This window comes from Anticarsia gemmatalis, chromosome 20 (genome assembly GCF_050436995.1).
Source record: "Anticarsia gemmatalis isolate Benzon Research Colony breed Stoneville strain chromosome 20, ilAntGemm2 primary, whole genome shotgun sequence".
In the NCBI taxonomy this organism is placed as follows: domain Eukaryota; kingdom Metazoa; phylum Arthropoda; class Insecta; order Lepidoptera; family Erebidae; genus Anticarsia; species Anticarsia gemmatalis.
Window position 1 is genome coordinate 10,522,583 of NC_134764.1, and position 19,495 is coordinate 10,542,077.

The following is a 19,495-nucleotide window of genomic DNA, read 5'->3' on the forward strand; positions in this document are numbered from 1 at the left end:
GTTCCTCCTTGCAGAAAATTACCGCATCTCACATCTGAAATCTTTGCATAGATATTAACGTATCCAATCTTTCTCTCCCATGTCTAAGCGCAAGTAAAAGTTTTCTCATCTATTAAATAAAAACATGACATCACAAAAATCATTTAATTAAATTACATAATCGAACCGCGGGAAATATGTTAACGATTAATGCAACCGCCTGAAGCGACTTTCATGGCCAGAAGACAAATCTCGATTATCGGTAATCGTATAACGAGTCGAGACGAATCGATTTTTAGTATCGATTCATTCGGTCGACACTTTCGCTCGGTAATTGTGGATTCTTTACATGTTTGTGTCTTGTAATTGTGAGATAGATGAAAGTTTTTAACGTGACTGCACTCGTTAATCGATAACTCTGTGAGGAAAGTGACCTTTGGCATGGCTAAAGTTATTTTTTTTTTAGGCTGAGCTTTACCACTCTTGAACATTTATAGTGATCGTAGTAGAGGCGCCCATGGCCCATTGCGCTCACCGGGCGGTAAACAATTTGTGGGTTAAGCAACCATTGGCGCGGTCATTCCATAGATGGGTGACCGCTTAGTGTTATTTGAACTGGGCAGACGGCATGTAAAAAGTCGGCCCCGGTTGTTGTCTTCTAATATAACAGTCGTTACACCACATCAAAGGCTTTTGGTCGGCTTGAACGACTATGACACTAGGTCACCATACGATAAAATAAAATAAATAAATATAAATATATCAAAGTGGTCGTCGGTAAAGGCAGCTGAAGATAGCAAGTATTAAGTTCAAGACAGGTGCCTTAAGCGTAGTGGTTAAGGTTGGTCTCGAAGCAGTAAAATGTGTTCTAAAACTTTTTTTTGTGTTTATCTCGAATATTTGTTTTATTAAATAGGTAGGTAGGTAAATATGTATAGAAACAGATAAAATAAATAATTTTAGCTACAGTGGTAAGACACATGTGAGAAAACAAACTATTGCCCATAATGTCAATGTCTATGAAACATCATAAAGTCAATCAATAATCAGTCAATGATCGACTACATATTCACATTTGTTTATAAAAAGTAACTAATTGATGTATTACGTGTTGATTAATCGATTGATTAAATTATAAATCGTCATTAAGTCTAGTTCCCATGGTGGTAGTCATAGTGAGCATTTTGCTTTAAAAATATTAATTTTTCATTATATTATATATTATGAAGACAATGACGATGTCTGTGGCACAGTGGTGAAGACGATCACAGATTCGATTCCCACACAGAAAAAGACAGACATTTTTTAACCCTATTCTATCCCACCGTTAAGCAAGGGCCTCCCGAACGAGGAAGGGGTTAGGCCTTGAGTCTACTAGGCAAGCCAAGCGCAGGTTAGGGACTTTGCATGCCCTCAAGAAATGTATTAAACAATTACAGTTGTTAAGGGTAGCTATCGTCGGCTTGATAAATCCATAGACACATTACTTTTGGAGCAGGATATATTATGTAAGTCAATCTTCACTGAGGTTTGCACACAGCCTTATATCTCTTTGTAAAGTTATTCATAGCGTCTATAATTACCTTCTTACGTGTCAATATTATTGAATAATTAGACATAATTGATTGATTACAGCAATTGTGTTCGTGAGAGACATGCGACAGTTCACACGATAGAAAGTTTGTTGAACAATAATCATTGTTGATGCACTTTCAGATGCTCTTTGTATTCTATACTTGATTGAACTGGAAAAAAGAAACTGAAAAGTAAATATTTAAAAGGTATTAAGGATATACTACATTTTTGTTTGTTAATGTAATTGGTCACAATATGCCGTGTTAACATAAATAAATATCTGCATTAACTTCAAATTTTTGCACTCTTTCGACCCGACTCGGTTTTTTATTGAATTTTCAACGCTTAACATTAGTTCTATAGGTACGTAAAGTAAGTTATCAAAGTAAAGAAGTACCAATCAAGGAAATAGTTAAAACCAACAAAATCCTTTAGGTGTTTTAGAAAAAAATAACGTTTCTTTTTTGGTCTATTTACTAAACGTCACATAATTATCCGTACTAATATAATAATAATATGAAAGACAGTGTTATTATATAGACACTTTGTCATCTCATAACTACTAAAATAATTTGAATTAAATGTGATTGAGATAATTTAATTTATATTTCAAAGAAGGTCATACGACTTGATTAAAAAAAAGTAGTTTTCCTCTATATTTCTCTTGATACGCTAAACAACTAAACCAAGTGCTAATACTTTTCAACACTTACAAAAGTAGGAGGTTTTAATGAAACAATACACGTAGATATTAATTAATACTAATTATAAACACTAGTTGTGATAAAATCATTGCAAAGTGGCGAAATATTGCCAAATATTTTTAATTAACTTTATCACAAGTCTTTAATTAAACGTGTGCAAGCTGTTTTGTAATAGAAACCTCATCGGAATTTGTTTTGCAGTTTTTAGTCACGATGTACGAATCTGTTTATTTATTATTTATTGATCGATGTGAAATTTTTAAAGAGATATGATCTAGATAAGGATTGTGTTGTAATTTGACATAGTATAGTATAGATTTTAATTGGAATCTCACGATTGTGAGAAATTATTAGATTTTTTTTATTTTGCAATAAATATGAATTAAAAAATCAAAAGTTACTATGAAACGCTTTCATTACTGCAACGATGGAATTTCAACCTAAAATTTCTCCCAATGAGGCACATTCTTTGCAAAAAATACCACATTTTTATCAAATTGCACGACTCAGAAACCAACCTTGGTCATTATCGAGATCCTAAAGTAACAAAACATCTCTCATTAGATACAGATACAATTTGTATATTTTATTAATATAGTTTATTTTATCTGTTCTAACCATAAAGATATGTAATTTACCAAAAAAATTATACAGATTTCTTAAAAATAATAATAATGGAAGTTTTTTTAAATATAAGCAATAAAGTTACAAAAATACTTATTTACACAAGGAAAAACAACATAGCACACTAAATAGACCTTTAAATGTCAGTGAGACGAATCAATAATGTGTTTAAACCTAGGTATTCAATAAGAGCTGTGATCTAGACGCTATGTAGGCTATTGACTGGGTACGTAATTGGTTATTAAATATCAATTTATATGAGATAATAATCCACTATTACTGGAAGGCGCCAAGCTAGGAGATTGTAGGGTGACTATGTATTGTGACTTATGAGTTTAGTCTTGATTCTTAAGAGGAAGTAACAGAGAGGCCAAAGGGTTATTTTTGGTATATTAATATTGTATTTTTTAAAGAACACAGTATTTTTTAAATATTTGTTGCGAAAAACACCTGCCAATACTTCATAGAAATCTGCATGCTAGGTTTCATGTAACACGGTCAAAATACTGCGATATTTTATTTTAAAAGAAATATTATATAAATATACGGGAGATATTTAAGTATTATAAAGTTTTATGACAACTTACTTAAGATACCTATAAAAAAAATTAGCATTCCGAGTATATTCTTTTTTCAGTTGTAGTGTAGGTCCAAATAAATTTAATTTAGATTTATTTATATTTAAACGCAGACTGAAATAATGTAAAAAATGTCCTAACCTTATACGCAAATAGGTTGTAAAGGTCACTCAATCAAGAGTTTTGTAACTGAGCATTATAATTTGGATTACCTCGCGTTTTAATGTAATCAAATGCACGTCTATGCATTGAGTAAGTCGCGAAATACCAACGCGCAAATATTTAGGCTTTTTGGCAATAAATGTATATTATAGTGTTAAGACTGTTTAGTATGTATTGCTTTTTTAATATTAGCAAATATATTTATAATGATTTCGTTCTTAAGTATTAAAACAATGTTGTAGTCTTATTATATCAAAATTAGCTATTAGCTATACTATATAATTATTATGTATTTGTGTTTCTAAAATACAAAAACATGTGGCCTATGTAATAAAAAAGGACAATTCCCCTGTCATTTGTGAAAATCAAAGCAAACCGAAAAAGAAACACACTGGAACCTGAAGTCTCAAAGATAACATATCTTTAAATACCGTTGCAAAAATAAACCTATTGAAAAATGTACAATAAATAAACAGATTAATATGAGGTGGAAAATACCAATTTATTAAACGTCTAAAGTCAATAAAATCCACATAAATCCCACAAATTCTTGCCACCATACTAAGTAGAACTGTATCAAGTGTCTTCGCCCACGCTCATGCCCACGCGTGGCCTTCCACGTCCGCTACGCAGGCTACTATTTAGTCGATAGTTTTTTGTACCAAGTCAATTGGACAACTTTGAGATTGGGTGTTTATTACACCTAAACCTTAAGTTTGATTTGGTTTGAAATTGAGATTTTGAAGTATGTAATTTGGGTTAAAATGGTCCTTATTTGGAGTTTATTTGGTCGTTTAAAACTATTGCCTAAGATAAGTTTTGGAAGTGTACAAGTAATAGTGAAGGTTAGATAAAATGTATGAAAGTTTACATAGTGCAATGGTTGAGGTGGTCACCTCGCCTCTACCCTAGCGTCATAGACCTGGGTTCGATGGCATCAATCCGATTCTCGGGTCCATTTGACTGCATAAGCTCTGCGTAACAAATATTATTTTTTCTACATTACTCAAGAAGAAAAAATAAAACAAGCACAGCTTTTAGACTTCAGCGTTGTTCGGCTATTATGATAGAGTCCATCAGGCATTTATGATAATAGTATAATACATAATTTAGAAAAAGAACATTTTTTTTATTGTTTACAATATTTGTTTCTCGTTTCAACAAATAACATGAACCCAATCCATATTTTCTCAAAAGGCACACATGTTTGTAAACACATTCAGACGATGAGTCAGTCGACCTCTAATCGATTAAGGATCTATTGCGAATCGATTACAATTACCGAGATATCGATCTGTTTACGATACAAGAGAAGAGCCATTGTTTTAGAACGTGAATTGGTGTTTTACACTTGTATACGAGAGATATACAATATATTATGTACATGCTTGTAGACGACGTCTTACTGTACGATCTACAAAGCCTAGGGTTCAGTTCCCATTAAAGTTTATTTTATTGCTCATTCTATACCCTTTTTGTACAAGATCCTATTAATATTATAAATGCGAAAGTTTGTGAGAATGTATATGTATGTATGGATGTTTGATTGTTTGTTACTCCTTCACGCAAATTCTACTAAACCGATTACGATGAAATTTGGTATAAATTATAGCTGGAGGCCCAGCATAACACATCGCTACTTTTAATCTCGGAGTTCCCGAGGGGTCGGGATTTCCACGGGTAGGTTTCCACACGGACGAAGTCGCGGGCGGCCTCAAGTATTTTATATTCCTTGAAGTCCTTATTTAATACATATTTTAATTTTCATTATATATATTTTTGTAATTTCGTATTGTAGTTCATAAATCTCTAGATGACTTTCAGTAATCGTTTAACTTATTTAAAACTTAATGTTTGTATGTTACAATAACAGCTTACTTACGAATGTTTCTTTCTTTACAGGTAAGTTGGATCAAACAATTCCTTCACTACGAAAACTACGCATCACAAAGTATGAAACCTCCGTAGTAAGTAAACCGTACAATCTATACTAATATTATAAATGCGAAAGTAACTCTGTCTGTCTGTCTGTCTGTCTGCTACTTAATCACGCCTAAACTACTGAACCAATTTGCATGAAATTTGGTAAGGAGATACTTTGATACCCGAGAAAGGACATAGGCTATATATCATCACGCTACGACCAAAAGGAGCAGAGTAGCAGTAAAAAATGTTACAAAACGGGGAAAAATTTCACCCATTCTCTCTTATTGGACGCAAGCGAAGTTGCGCGGGTCAGCTAGTTAATAATAAAAACAATTACAAAAATAACTACCATAATTACATACAAACCAACTACATTAATTCTGCTTCAATTTTAAACAATATTCAATTAGTGTTATCTGTTGTATGAAGGTCTGTGACGTCAGTGATGACGTCATAGTACAGTACTTTCCGTCAATCGTATCTGATGTCGTGATGAGAGGCAATTTCTGTGGACATGACACTTTACAGGTGTAAAACAGTAGTACAATTAGTTTACTTTCTTATAAGATCCATGTATGTATAATGGCTGAAATTACCAATGTTGTTTGAATGTTATTTCTTATGTATAAGCATACAATCACGACTGTCTCAGTAGTCTGGGCGCAAGTGTAGGATTTGTTGATCTTGAGGTCTAGGGTTTGATTTTTGAATCGGTGAAACTGCTATCAGGTTTTTTGTTGCAAAATTCATAATACATAGCAGCGCGGCTTCTGGTATATGACAATATGTTTACACTCTAATACATGGGAATATCTAACAGTATAAATGGTATAACGCTAGTGTATTTCATATTCCTTAACCCACACTAGATATGATGTTATAAAAAACCTTTTCATAAGCCTCATAAGGAAGCCGCAATAAGGAATTAAATTTAATCTACTTTTGAAAAGCAAATTATTTTATTCATCTTATCACAAAAGGTACTGAACCATTCTAAATACATATAAGGAGTTTTACACAAAGAAAATGATCTAATACTGAATAAAATATTGATTAATGATGGATCACAGAAGCGGAATTTAATTAACTTTATTATACAATATTGTATTGTGAACAGGCGACCTGCTTTGACCCTCGGGATATAGAAACCTTGAACTTATGAGTCATTCGTATGTTCAAAACCTTGTTGAACGATGAGCTAGTTTAAACTACCTGTTTTGCTGTTAATTTAAGTATATGCCTCCGTCGTAGGTTAGCTAACAATAGCTGCCTTTACACACACACTCTATCGCACGTTCTTAAGAGCGTACAGGAATCCGCGCGGGAAAGCAGCGCTTTTTCGCTCGCGATTTTCTTCGCGGGCTTGACAGATGAGCGCGGCGCGTGGTCTTTCCTTTCCCTTATTGCATGCCTAAAAAAGGCTTTTAAGTTTATCACTACCCTAATATTAGATATTTTTGTATGTATAACTTAGTAAGCAATCAATGTTTTGAATTTGAATTTCCATCAGTTGTGGGTTCAAACCCCAAGTCAGGTAATAAATAATCAATACCGGGATGCTAAAGTACATCCATAGCGAGTTAATGAGACTGCTACGAGAGGTTTTAGATTCGCCTGAAAAAATGATTTATTTTGATGGTTATGTAGGCAAACGAATGCTATGAAAGATACAGTTTATGCTAAAAGAAACATTTTCTTTATTTAGCTGTATGTTTTGTTTTTGGTACCAGTCAGTACAATTAAAAAACGACCTTAGTGGTTTGAACAAGTTGATAATTATCATCCCTAACAAACACTAGTATAAAATCAACAATGATATTCTAATATTTGTGCAAAGTAAACTTACTGTCTTTTACTTGTACAGTGGTAATAATTTTTGACAAGTGTATTAAAAAATGAAGGCTTCAAGTTATCTTTTTACGACCTCGGCAGTAAATGGCGCGTTAAATGAATACGTATGTATGTCTGTCCATCTGGTTATGTATAATTGTCAGATTTTATGTAATTGTGGGCGGGTAAATAAGTACTTGGCTATTTTTTGCCTGAGGGACGGATTAAAATGGGTTTATTAGAGTAACGTAACTTGATTTTGAGGTCAATTTAGATAACAGAAAATCAGAAAATGTGATGTGTTCATTTTTTTATCGTTAATTTTGTTTACTTTTTTTATTAGTAAGTAATTTTTATGGGTTAAATCTTTAAACCTGAAGAGAAGTTCAAAATACACCATTGTTTCACAATTTTCGTAATCCGTCCCGTGTAATATGGCAGAAAGCGAGCCTATTGTCATAGGTCAAGCAGGGTACTAAACTCCTAGCTACTATTAAGAATATCTCATCAGAAATAAGAAAATCTTAATAGCACCTTACCGGACTTAGATATCGAACCCAAAACCTCGTGATCAGCAGACAGAGACCAAAGAGACAGTTCAATAAATCCCTCGTTCAGCTACTCATAGCTTAAACAGTTTTATCACAAGCTACTATGTAGTATCGGAACAATTGTGAAGACGAAGGCAGTAAGGTCGCCGGTATAATTAATGATTGCCGTGTTTGTTGACGGAACACGAGGATGACTCATGTCTGTCAAGAGCAGGGACAGTGTGAGCTTGTTGAATAGTGGCTTTAAGTTCAAGTAACATAGGATTACTATAAGAAATTGAGTTAAGAGAGAGAGAGAAATTAGACTGATTTTTGAACAGGCGGGAATAAAAAATGATGTGAGGGATAAATTGTTATTTATGGGATAATTATTTGTTATTCTGGGAGTATTGCTTGTATGTAAGTCCTCACAATGTAAGATAAATTATTTTGTAAAGATTGTATGTGTATGATTAAGCTTGATATGATTAAATGCTTAATCTGTCCGCGAATTCAACAGCTGTTTCCTGTATTTCTTATCCCCAGATATTGCTGAAAAGCAGCCATTATCCACACTGTCATTGTATGGTCGTTATACTTTCATTCCATTGCTAAAAATTGGATCTAATTTTGAAGAAATGATGTGTGGAGATAGTTTCAGACATAAGCTCACACTAAGGCTACTTATTTAAACGAAAAAGCACATTTTAGTTTTCCAACAGGTCGAATAAGAAGCATTACACATGTCATAGAATTTACTTTTCTAGTCAAGTTAATCTCATGATCTCTGTCAAACGTGTACGAGTCACTTAGTAGGGCACTAGGGACGTGTAGGCGACGTTACCGCTATCCACTAGCGGGTAAGCAGTGTTCTAACTACTTATAAAGGCATTACAGTTTTGTTTATGCGTTTGTTTTTGTGTTTAAAACGTTTATGACCGTCGTAATGTATGTATTAGATTGTAGTTTTAGGTTATATGAGGCTTGTGTGTCGTTTGAGAGTATTTAAAATAGGTTTTTCAACTTTTTGTTACTCACTAGTAGGTTTAATTGACGTCCCGTTTAAGCATATCTTTCTTGTTCCTGAGTGATAAATATTTTTTAGTCTTTTCGACAAACTAGGTCATTGACCTATCTTGTGACTGAATACCAATCTTTTAGAGATATACACTGACACCACTACACAAACTATGGCTATGTGTTATAACTCATGTTTTCTCTCTAAAACTAGCTATAAAGGCGATTGACTGATGTTATAACAGCCAGCCGCCTGCCTGATAACGACCTTACTTTGAATTTTAAAATTACTTAGAAACTTTATTAAGATTTACGTGCTTATTGCAGACCGTTTAAGTAACTCCTTTGTTCTATTCTCGTACTTTTGTCTATGGGTTTCGTTCCCGTGTAATATCTCAAAGCAGTCGCATTGTGGTTGACAGTTGCGCCATCATCCGCGCAGGGTGCTCATTGTGAACGATGCACACAATGGAGCACTTCCTTCCTTTATACACAACTGGGTCGCCGGTCAAGGAGTGACGGCGAGGTCGCTGTGAGGGCGGGCAGCGAATTGCTTAGACGACGGGGACTTTTGCGTTGTGTTACATCGAAAAATTAATTTCTGTTGTGTTGAAAACATGGCACTACGATCGCAAAGCGCTTAAAATATGTGTAGAATAGTTTTATGTTTAACTAGCACCTACATATAAATAAAATTCAAATATATCTTGCATATATTTTTCTCATTCTAACTTGTTTTTAAAAGTCAAATACACAAAGTAAACTTTAATATACCTACGTTTCTTTAAATAAGCGTATGTTTTATGAATGGATACAATATACACAGGATTTGCAATATACAAGAGATAGTTTGCGTTTTATAAGTAATCCGCTTCAGCGTCGCTCCTCGCTTGCAGTGGGACCACAGCTCACTCCATTGACAATTCGTAACGACAATATTTCAAAATGACTCAATACTCAGTACCGACGCAATATTAGAACATTCGTTTTTCACTTTATTAATGAGCTGGATAGAAATATTAGGGTGCGTCCACATCTGGCGAACGTGCCGCGAATGTGCAGCTCGCAAGCCGTTTGCGAGCTGCCGGCGAGCTGCGCGCGTGCAGTCACGGCAATAGTTTGGTGCGCCTCTTTAGCGCAACTCATACAAGGCTCGTATAAAGGCGTGCGCGCGGCGCGCGATCTGCGCGTACTCAATCCTCGCGCTTACAGTTCCATTTACTGGCTCAGTACTTTCGAAGATGTCGGACGACACTAGTGCTTTTAATATAATTGCTGCATCATTAGCTATTATATTACTGATAAAAAGGAAAAAAAAGAGACAACGGCGTTAGGGGTGCGGGGATTGAGACGCGGGTGGAAGGAAGACGCGAGCCGCTAGCGCGCCGCCCGCGCGCTGATCGCGTACGGCGCTTATGTTGCGCGTGAACTGCGCGCGGGCGGCGCAGGAGCAGCGCAGGAGCGGCGCTCGAACAAAATTGTACGCGCGCAGCTCGCAAACGGCTCGCGAGCTGCACATTCGCGGCACATTCGCCAGATGTGGACGCACCCTAACACTTTATTAGGGTTGGCACACTATGCGTCGAAAAACACCAAATAATTTTATAAATTTGCATTTGTTTCTGCGGGTGATTCTGCTAGGTTTTGTTAAGATTTATTGCAATTTTCGCAGGATGAAAAGGCAAATTAATAATGTATTAAACAAATCACTATAATAATCTCTAGTAATTATAAAGTTTAGGTAATATAATATAGGCTGGAATAATCATATTTTTTACCTAAAGGGAAAACTTCATTATACCATTCGGTATGTATTTTTCCTTTTAGCGAGCAAAATATTAACTATCACTTTCCTGTTTTAAGGGGAAATAATAATATAAGAATGTGTTTCAGTTGCCAGAATATTTTTAACAAAACTGTACTTGTATTCGTAGATATTATTATGTAATAGTTGTTAACACTAGACTATTTTTGAAATAGGCACCCCTACTTATAACCAGTAGACAGGCGAAAATTACGCAAAATTGTTTACTAAACAACGCGTGGGCTGGCATTCGGTGCCCGGCTGAGGCATTTTAAGAAACTTGATATATTTATGGTAGTTAGTCGGTTTTAATAGATTGTCCTGGGCTCGTAGGCGATGGGTTTGGTAGCCAGTTTCCAAGGATTGCTCAAGTCTCCTGACAGTGGAAGTTGTTATAAGTCATACTGAAATATTGGCTCATAACTTGTCTGAGAATTTGTCTGAGTTGAGCAGGAAATATGAATTACAGAACTAGCTAGAACCAAGTTTTTAAATGTGTTAAATCAATTTGGAGAAGAATCATTGTTTTAGAATTAAATTGGTATTAAATTTCGTAGCAGTGATGAATATTGAAAATGCATGTAGTCTTCTTATTTCTTATAAGATTATAAAATAGTCTAGGATTTTTGCGACTGAGTTTAGGGTAATTTTACATGTCAATATTTGCCCTAAATTAATAAATAAATAAATCATATGAACCACAATTATAATGCAAATTTTAATATTGTATTATTTGACAAAATATTAAAAGCGTTATATCAAAGTAAATTTTTAATACGAATAATCTCATGTTTTTCACGAAATATTCGAAATTCCTTTAACAAACTATTAAGTAACATAGCTAAACATTAACTAGTAAATGAATGGAGATATTTGAAATTTGATATAAGCTGTAAAACCTGAATGACTGTAGTTTATTGGCTGGAATGGCCGGTCATTATGCAAAGTGTCAATGAAAGCTAATTTTAGTTACATTGCATTCCAATTTGGTAATACTTAACTTTAATATAGAAAGGAATAGGCTATGATAATATAATTCCTTTATCGTATTATTATAAATGCGAAAGATTGGATGTTTAAATGTTTGTTTGTGAATATAAATGAATTCATTCTGAATGGATGATTATGAAATTTGGTAGCAGGTAGTTTAAAGCCTGGATTGACACATATAATGCCTACTTCATACCCCTGGATATCACTCAGTTGAGGATAGTCTACTATAGATACCTTACTATATTTGTTGCATCATAACTTTTTACCGAGTACACTGATTTTGATAATTATTTTTTTATTTGAAAGATGGTGACTCTGAAGTAGTCCCATTGATTATTTGAGCTTGATTTAATGAGTATATTTTGATATATCCCTAAGAGATCTTCATTTTGAATATGGTAAAAATGGTGATATTTATTCTTGGTTCAACTAAAGCTATATTCTTAAGTGGATTTTTTTTTGTAAGAATTATTTAACCTAACTGTTTCAATACAATATTAACAAGACATATCCTGTAGGGTAGGATTTGTGTCGTGGGAACGGAACGATGTCGTGCCGCGCCGCACCGCGCCCAATTACGTGCAACACATAGGTCGTAGCCTGCCCGCGGTTTATCGCCACTCGACAAACGATGCCGCACTCGCTGTGGCGACCATAAAACACAAAGAATAGCTGTTTTTTTTTGTAAAAGAAAGTAGATAGATTTTAGAAAGTAAAGGGTTAAAAATATTAAAAAAATAGCCACTTTAAAGTTTTATGTAATTTTATTCACCACGAAGCAAACATGACCATAATTATTATCATATTAAAGTTGAGTATTCTAAGGATTTAAATCGCATCAAATTGGAAAGACCGTTTATATAATACAGACATATTGAGGACCCCTTCTCGAAGTTGGTTCAGATGACGACATCATACTTTTAGGGCTACAAACAATGGATGAAATTGGTCCTGCATCAAGTAAACCGAGGGGGAATTCCTATGAAAAAAGAGGTTAGATGATAGAGTATGGAAGATGGGGTCATTTAACAATGGGTATTTAGGTTAAGATGGTTTTTAAAATAGTTACTACTTCATTGTGGTACAAAAAGATTTTTTGGCTCTGGTTAAGAAAAACAACCTATAAACAAACACCTAGGTGACATATTAACACCATAAAAACTCTGATTATAAAGCACCTTAAATTAAAATTTATTAGATATACAGTATACACATATAACATTGGCGATGTCTTGGAAAAAGGTCAGGTGCGTAGTACTCGTAACTGGCGGTCCTGTATGACAACTTATATGAATGTGAAAGAGGCAAAGAAAGTTTGTAAGGATCGTACTAAATGGCGCTCTCTGGTCTCTGCCTACCTCTATTGGAAAAAGACGTTAATTTGTGTATGTAATTATTAGCCACGCTTAATTTTTGTTTTAAAAGATCTGCAATGATATGCAAATGAAAATAATGATCTACAGACCGTAGATCCATGATTCATCGGCGGCGATTTACAAAGAGCTACATTGTAGCGCCCGCGCATCTCATGTTTACAACTATGTTTAAATTTAAATTAATTAATTTATTGCAACTCTTCATTTTGTAGATGATGACAGATAAGTGTTCATTGGTTCATTTTGTTTATGACTTTTTTAAGTGTATGGTAAGTTTTGTTAAGTAGTTCCTGTTGTGTGTCCATAACTTTAAAAAGTGCCTTGAAAATACGTTTAATATGAAATGTGGTGAAGTAAAGATTTTAAAATACTTTTGTTAGGAGATTAATATCTAATTATAATTAATATTAATTGGGTTTCTCTGGGCATACGAATAGTTCAAAAAGACATCCGTATATTTAAGAAATATGTTGCCAACCCCTGAAAGTTTCAAAACTCTGTCAACTAATGCGTTTAGTTTTAATTTATTTGAAAGACACCCCTTTACTCAGTAATCTATAAATCTTATATCAAATTTAGAAGCACTTTTCTTTAAAATACAGACAAAGATAACACCAAACAAGCAAACAAACAAATTCCGTCCTCGTCTCATAGATCACAGCATCATGGTGTCCCTATAAATCCCAGGTCGCGCTCCGGCCGGCGGCGATTTACAAAGTGATTGCGCGACAATAGCGCCGCTCATCTTTACGTGTTAGTTACTACATACGGGTTTACTTGCTTTTTGACCTGGTGTAGGAAGATCAGAATTGGAAGAAATTAAATTAAATTTATGTAATATTTTTTGAGTATGCTGTAATCTCCTATAAATTGAAGGAATATTTTGTTACAAATGTTGATTATGTGTATTCAAATGTGTAATGTATCCTTTGTTGGAGATTCATAACAATAAATAAATAAATAAATAAATTGCCTCGTTAAGTCCACCTTGTACGTCCTTTGGATGTAATAAATAAACTAAACTTAACACATGAATGTCCCACTACTGGGCAAAGGTCTCCTCTTGCAATGAGGGAGGGTTTATTTAAAAGTTTTTTCCCGTTTTATTTCCTTTTTCTCCAAAAATCCTTACTTAGCGCTTCTCTACACTTATACTAAAGAGTCTTCATTGCGAAATTCAATTTTTTATGCTTAGTAGTTCCGGCTGTGCGTTGTCCATCAGTCAGTCAGTCAGTAACGGAAGAGTTTTATACAGTTACAAAGATTACGTTATTACTGTAATAGTCTAATTTTTAAGTAGTAGTATTTATTATCTTTGCAAATTTTATACAATTCTTTCCAATTGAGTGATAAGAGCGTTATTATCTGTCTATTAAGTAATTTAGTGACGTAATATTGCATTATTAGTATTTGATATGATACGACTATTTGGACCATTATATCAGCTGCGATGGTGGTGTAATGGTCAGCATAGTTGCCTTCCAAGCAGTTGATCCGGGTTCGATTCCCGGCCATCGCAGGATCTTTTTGATGTTTTTGTTTATTTTTCTAAGTTTTTAACAATATTTGGTCATAAAATTTTGCAGTATTATTGAGAAAATTACTTATTTTACATTTTTAAATCGTATTTTAGCCATTTTATTACTGTTTGGTAAACAAAATACTAACATTAGAATATATTAATTTGAATGAATTAAGCAAGAATATTTAAATTCTATCGTTATTTAGAAACAAGTTATATATTTATATAATTAACTGATAAGGGGTCAAATTTTAATTAGCTATAAAATCTTTAGTGCAATGTTCTAGTATGATTTTTTGGTGCCTAAGAATCTAATTAAGATATACTAGTTTCTCCTCGTGACTTCGTTCGTAAGACAACATATCCCGGGCAAGCAGTATTCCATGTATTAATATAGGTTATAAACTATCTGTGTACATTTCATTATAATCTGTATCGTAGTTTTTGCGTGAAGGAGTTAAAAACATATAAACTCACAAACTTTCACATTTATATAACTAGAATCCCTTGCCCAGCACTGGGATACTAGATATTACAAAAGTTTTATCAAGCAAAGATACTTTATTTTTAAAAAATCGCTACACTATTTGTAGATTATGAAGTTATAGATTCAATTCCCGAATCAGACAGTGTAATTTTATTCAAAATCCTAATTACGCACCTGGATTTTCAAAATATAGAGATCCTTTAATTCACGTTAATCTAAAATGAATCAGCATCAAGTCTAGATTAACACGGTGACCGAAAAAAATTCGAAAACTCTATAAAAGAATGTAGTCATGTAAATATTTTACAAACATACATACAAAGAGGTCATCAGCATAGAACAATGCGGTGATTATGAGACTATGAGTAGAACAAGTAATACAATTATATAGTTAAGGTTTTTGTTTAGTATACCGAGATGTATTCAGGTGGTATTGAAGTTGCGATGCTTAAGTGTGTGTGGGTTAAGCAACCTTTAGCGCGGTCATTCCATAGATGGGTGACCGCATAGTGGTATTTGAACTGGGTGTCTCCGTGCTTCGGAGGGCACGTAAAAAGTCGGTCCCGGTTGTTGTCAATCAATATAGCAGTCGTTAAGCCACGTCAAAGGCCTTCGGGTAGTTTGAACAACTTTGACACTAAGTTGACCACTAACCATACGATAAGAAGAAGTGGTGGGTGCTATTTGAAATATTCTTTATGCTTTTGAAAATATTTTTGAATTAAGTATTAGTCTTTATAATTAAGGTTTTTTAGTTGAAATGTGACCTAAATAAATCTGTCAAATCCGGGAAGTGTTTTCAAGTTCTGAAAGTATTTTTGTAAAACTTTTGTCCTTTACTTAGTAGTACAGGGCCGCATTTAAACAATATTTTTGTTATTTTATTTCATTGTTGCAAATAAAAATTACCATTTAGATAACATTTAAGCCCTAAAAGGGCCAGGAAATCATCAGTATTTATTACATCCCCATTTTGGGTAAAAATATAAGATAGTAAAAATTCACTCGGAACTCAAGGTGATATAAAGTGCGTAAACAATTTCCTACTTGGCGTTAATAAATGCGAAAATTTAGATGCATTGCCACGTGACGTGGAAGCGCCATGTTGAGTGCGAAGGCGGTAGATGTGCCATATAAGGGCTGGCCCGCGCCGCCCTGCGCCAGTCGAGGCCGATAGCGCGACACGCAAGGCCACAAGCGGTCCACACAGGGGTGACTGACTCATATAAAAATTCACACTATAAAGTGAGATTTACGACTCTGATTACCCTAAAAGGCGTGAATACGGAAGAAAAAATGTTTTAATGTGACACTATGAGGATCATTACAGCTGATGGATGGAAAGAGTGAAATAATCGTAAATTAAATTGTTTTTATTTTTATCTTGTGTATCCTTGCTGAGGTCTTTGACTGGTTTTGTTTGTTTACTTAAAGTTTATCAGACAGGCAAACAGCTGTTATTTGTACTCATAAATGCTCAATACATAGTAATTTCATTACTGTGCTACATGACTATGTCTATTTACAAGAAACTAAAAATACGTAACATCTGATATCTATTTTAATATTACAAAATTGTAAAGATTGTTCGTTTGGTTGAACGCGCTAATCTCAGGGACTATTGGTGCAAATTTATTTATTTATTGAGAAAAGCTATAGGCTATATCATCATAACCAATAGGAGCAAAGAACTTGTGAAAAAATGTTACAAAAACGGGGAAAATATTGACCCATTCTCTCTTAAGTGACTCATTGCGGGGGTCAGCTAGTGTAAAATGTTGACTAGTTTTCCAGCACCTCTCGGCTTCCTCGCGGGAAGGTACCAACTTAGTATATAAGTAGTTCTTCGACCTTAGGTGAGAACTTCTTCCGTGTAAAGCCTTGCTTGTTACATGGTCGAGAGCACGCAACACGCTCAAGTTAGCTCCAGTCACGTACCAACTAATTTGAACAATATGGTCACGGCTAGCTTATGACCGAAATGTCGTGTTGCGTACGCGGTGAAAATATAGACAGAGAATAAAATTTACTTAAACATTCAAAGCTTAAAGAAAGCAACATATGTATATTTGTGCGAACCACAAATAATTGTCTCGGGTCTGGTTGTACTTTGTGTCCGATGTTTGTATGTTTGTAAAGTAGTAGTGCCGGAGACGTCTTTAAAAAAAAGTGTAGTTAAAATATATATACATAATATCACGCCTTTTTCCCATACGAAAAAACAAAAAATGCCATTTGGATCGATCCTTACAAACTTCCCTTGCTTTATTCACATGCATACATCTTGTAATACAGTAGCTATACTCGTAAAGCTAACTATTTGATTAATATGTTGCTTTTACAAAAATGAAGTATTCTTAAGCTAATCTTTACTGTGATGCAAAAAATAATTCATAAACTAGGAGTAAAAAACCTAAAATAATGTAAAAATACAATGGAGTTCAAGACCAAAATAAACCCAATTAAATCTATGACAATATACATGAATAGTCATAGTCATTCACATAGATTTGTTACAGATAGATGTTGCCCAAGTTCAAAAGCATACAAAACGAGGTCATGACATCGCCCAAAAGATCTAAATCTATAACGACGCCAAAATATTACTATACTCTAACTTAGTATAGCGCCTCGCCATGCATGATTCTATCAAAATTATACTTAAAAATTCTGTGTATTTCCAAAATAAAGGAGCTGTATCGAACAGGTTACCGCCAGCTGCATGAAGGACTACTCACATATCACTCATTTATTTAGCTCCATTTGCGTTTCGCTGAACGATTGTGGTCACACTTATACAACTCTAGTTCTACCAGCCGCGTACAGCGTCGCGGGAATGAGAAAAGCGTCACAGCATGTTATCTCTGCTAAAACGATTCTATCCACTGCGTATGGCGCTGAATATGCTACGAAGTCCCTAACTCTGCGAGTTACTAACGTTCTAAATTCTGAATTTTCCATAACTAAGCCAGTCGCGAACCGTGTGTATTCAAGGCTCTCGTAGAAGACGACGATGTCGGACTATGATAAGATCTGTCCAAATCAAAACGACGCTACAACAAACAAATATAAATGATAACCCTGACATTGCCATATATCTACAATCAGTACCTTGCAGTTATCACCATGTATGCTCAGACTGGGCCGGTCCACTCCGCCTTGAGATTGTGATCATTAGTTGATCACTTGCCTTATTTAGTGATTCATCAAAGCTTTTGTTGTGGTTTATTGATTTGGTATAGACTTATTGATTATTTGGTGTACAGATTGGATCATTTATTTTATGTTTTGTTGAAACAGAGTTTGTTTAGGATTTTCGATAGTCATTAGAAAGTGTTAGAATGGTCATGGATTTTATGGTACTCTAAAAATGTATACAATAGATTGTGAGCGAAAATTTAAGAATCTAAAATTTAACAATATTTTATGAATCCTTTGAAATATGGCAATTCGAAGTTGTACAAGCAGGTTTATTTTGCAATCATAATAGGTATATTTGGCCTATCAATGTTCTACTGCTAGGCAAGGGTCTCCTCCTGGAATGGGGGCGAAGTTAGGCCTTAAGGTTGCGGGTTGTACAAGGTGTTACATAAATCTTTACCTATGTATGTATAAAGCGTTTTATTTTTAGTTCAGAAATGTTGTTTAACTGCAACTCAAGATTAACAAATCCGAACACACCTTTCCGATATAATAATTTATGTAAAAATATTCATATTGTATTGTGGACTTGTTTGTAATAAACATTAACTGGTCGATTGTATAAATTAATAATTTATTGAGAACTAGCGCCCGCTCGCAACTTCGTCCGCGAAATAAAAATAAATTTTCCCGTCTTAACATCATTCTTTATTACTGCTCCACTCCTATTTGGCCCTAGCATTATGTTACAAAGTCTATAGTTTTCTTAAATAAATGGACTATTTAAATACTCCAAAAGAATTGCTTGTTTGGCGTAGTGGTAAACGTCATCACCTCGCCGCAATAACTGTAGTGCCGCGTGGAGTGTGGTCGAATTCAGGACAAAGATTTGTGTGATGAACACGAGTATCTAATCTGAGCATGGTAGTTAATTTATAAGTATACATGGTAGTTAATATATACTTGTATACTTCTATATATATATTCGCTTAGCCTTTGTTCCAAACTATGTTGGAGTCGGCTTCCAGTCTCACCGGATGCAGCTGGATACCAGTGTTTTACATGGAGCGACTGCCTATCTGACCTCCACAACCCAGTTACTTGGGTACTAACACGATACCCTTCGGTAAGACTGGTTGTCAGACTTTCAAGCTTCTGACTACTGTTAACGACTGTCAAAGATCTTCGAAAATGACAGCCGGGACCCACAATTTAACGTGCCTTCCGAAACACGGAGGAACTCGATA

General features: G+C 34.4%; 1 protein-coding gene and 1 non-coding gene across 2 annotated transcripts in view; both read left to right on the forward strand.

Annotated features, from left to right (window-relative positions):
* pigs (GAS2-like protein pickled eggs) overlaps positions 1-19,495 on the forward strand; it is a 100,471-nt gene that overhangs the window by 53,499 nt on the left and 27,477 nt on the right. The gene's annotated exons all lie outside the window — the stretch shown is intronic.
* TRNAG-UCC (transfer RNA glycine (anticodon UCC)) lies at positions 14,546-14,617 on the forward strand. Its single transcript has one exon. It is a non-coding gene; the product is annotated as a tRNA-Gly (tRNA).